The sequence below is a fragment of the Heterodontus francisci genome, unplaced genomic scaffold (genome assembly GCF_036365525.1).
Source record: "Heterodontus francisci isolate sHetFra1 unplaced genomic scaffold, sHetFra1.hap1 HAP1_SCAFFOLD_146, whole genome shotgun sequence".
Taxonomy (NCBI): Eukaryota; Metazoa; Chordata; class Chondrichthyes; order Heterodontiformes; family Heterodontidae; genus Heterodontus; species Heterodontus francisci.
In genome coordinates, this window is record NW_027140336.1 from 1,708,652 (window position 1) to 1,711,364 (window position 2,713).

Genomic DNA, 2,713 nt, shown 5'->3' on the forward strand with positions numbered 1-2,713 from the left:
AGAATAAGGGGACACTCATTTAAAACTGCGAAGCAAAGGAATGTCTTCTCTCAGAGGGTAGTGAATGTCTGGAATTCTCTACCCCAGACAGTATTGAAGGCTAAATCACTGAAAGTATTTAAAGAGGAAGTAAATAGATTTTTGAAATATTGGAGAGTTGAGGGCTATGAAGAGCTGGCATGAAAGAGGAGTTGAGGTCTGGGGCAGATCAGCCATGATCTTACTGAATGGCGGGGCAGGCTTGAGGGGCCGAATGGCCTACTCCTGCTACTATTTCTTCTGTTCTTATGTTATGTTATATCTAATGTATGTGTCAGGATGCACTACGGGAATTAATACTGAAACTTATAAACTCATAATGTGTGTAAATATTGGGCTGGTATTTAACTTGAATCTCAGAGTACATTATTGAGGTTAATTCTGTAACTTTGAAAAGGGAACTATGTGCCATAATGAAAACAAGAAATGCTGGAAATACTCAGCAGGTCAGGCAGCATCTGTACAGAGAGAAGCAAGTTAACGTTTCAGGTCAGTGACCTTTCAGATGCTGCCAGACCATTCGAAAGTCCATGTACACCACATCAACAGCATTGCCCTCATCACCCCTCTCTGTTACCTCATCAAAAAACTCCCGCAGGACAGTTAAACATGATTTTCCCTTAAGAAATCCATGCTGCCTTTCTTGAATTAACCCACATTTATCCATGGGACTATTGATTTTGTCCCGAATTATTCTTTCGAGAAGTTTTTCCACCTCCAAAATTGAACTGACTGGGGAGTGAAATGAGGTGAGTTGCTCTAACAGAGAGCCAGCACGGGTTCGACAGGCTGAATGGCCTCCTTCTGTGCTGTAGCCATTCTATGATTGTATGATTCTAGCAACAACTGTTGGTGGAGAGGCAGTGATGCAGGAATGGGTAGGCAGAAAGGGGAAAGTCTGGGCTGGTGTGTGTTTGGGTTTGTGAATAAAGGTGATTTGGAAGCTGTGTTCCAAATTGAAGTGTTTACTGGAAGGAAGAAGTTGATGTAAATAAAGAGTAAAACGTGTTAAAATGAAGCGTGGTGTGATTGGAGATAGCAGTAAATATAGTGTTGGTGAATTATTTGTGTTAATAAACTTCCACTGCGCCCTCTGCTGCAAGCTGCTGTTTATATCCAGCTGTGTATTAGTGCTGTGTGTTAGTGAGATAAATGTTTGTTTCAACGCTGTTTATCAAGCAATAGCATTGCACTCAAACTGTCCCAGACATAGCAACACACGGACAAAAGCAAAATACTGCGGATGCTGGAAATCTGAAATATAAACAGAAAATGCTTGAAATAATCAGCAGGTCTGGCAGCATCTGTGGAGAGAGAACAAAGTTAATGTGAGCTAAGGAAGCAGACCTGAACTGTTAACTGTTTCTCTCTGCACAGATGCTGCCAGACCTACTGAGTATTTCCAGCATTTTCTGTTTTTATTAAAGCAACACAGGTGTTGGGAGGCTCAGCCTGGCTACGCAATGTTACAAGGACGCTGAGTAACACCATCGACAACGGGACAGAGAGAAAAACACACAGAAAACCAATAGACTGTGAGGAAATAAAAGTGAGGAACGGAGAGAGACAGACAACGAAACTGAGTTGGAGAAACAAGGCATTTGCATGCTTGTGTCCTCCCTGTTGTGTAACGGTATTTCCTGTTGTGTAAATATGTTCTCTGTTGTGTAAAGATGTACCCTGTTGTTGTGTAAAGGTTTTCCCTGTTATTGTTTTATTTTCTGTTACTGACCGTCGCCTCACTGTGACCATTTGCCCTGGTTTTATTGTGGCCAACATCACCATCTGGTGGTGGAGAGGAGGCTCTGCAGGAAGGAGTTGACAAAGTGGGAGAGACTCGGCTGGTCCATGTTTGCAGTTTGTGTTCGTGTGAGCAAAAGTGATTTGTTAGTGATTGATGTGTTCACTCGAAGGGAAAAGCTGAATGCAATCGAGCGCATCTTGTTATTATGGGGAAGCACTTGATGTTTTGACAGTAAACTCATTGCGTTATTGCCAAACATAAATAGCAGAGAATGGTTTCGATCCATCGACCTCTGGATTTTGGGTCCAGCACGCTTCCGCTGCGCCACTCTGCTAACTGCTGTTTTATACCTCAGCTGCCTGTTAGTGAAATATGTTCATTTTCCCAATGTTTTTAGAAAAATCGGATTGTCGTCGGATTTCTCAAGAATCCCGGACTCAGCAACACACGTGCTGACGGACTCACCCTCACTGCACAATGACACAAGGACACAGAGTAACAGCACCGACAATGAGGCAGGCAGAGAAAGACACACAGAAAACCAGGAAGATATTATCAGGACTCAGAAAGGAACAGACAGAGGAAGACACACAGAAAATCAGGGAGAGATTATCAAGCTCCAGAAGGGAACAGACAGAGAAAGGTACTGAGCAAACCAGCAAGAGACAGCGAAAGACCAATGATTTATGTAATTGTGTTCTCTGTTGTGTAAAGATGTTCCCTGTGTTCTTTTAAAGATATTTCCTGCTGTGTAATATGTTCTCTGTTGTGTAACTATATTCGCTGTTGTGTAAAGATGTTCTCTGTTATTGTGTAAAATGGTTCCCTGTTGGGTAAAGATCTTCTCAGTTGTGTAAATATGATCCGTCTTGTGTAAAAGTGTTCCCGGTTGTTTAAATATGTTCCCTGCTCTGTAATGTAGAGCTGAGT

General features: G+C 42.3%; 1 non-coding gene across 1 annotated transcript; it reads right to left on the reverse strand.

Moving 5' to 3' along the window:
- Positions 1-2,045: 2,045 nt before the first annotated feature.
- Positions 2,046-2,117, reverse strand: trnal-caa (transfer RNA leucine (anticodon CAA)). Its single transcript has one exon. It is a non-coding gene; the product is annotated as a tRNA-Leu (tRNA).
- Between the last annotated feature and the right edge of the window lie 596 nt (positions 2,118-2,713).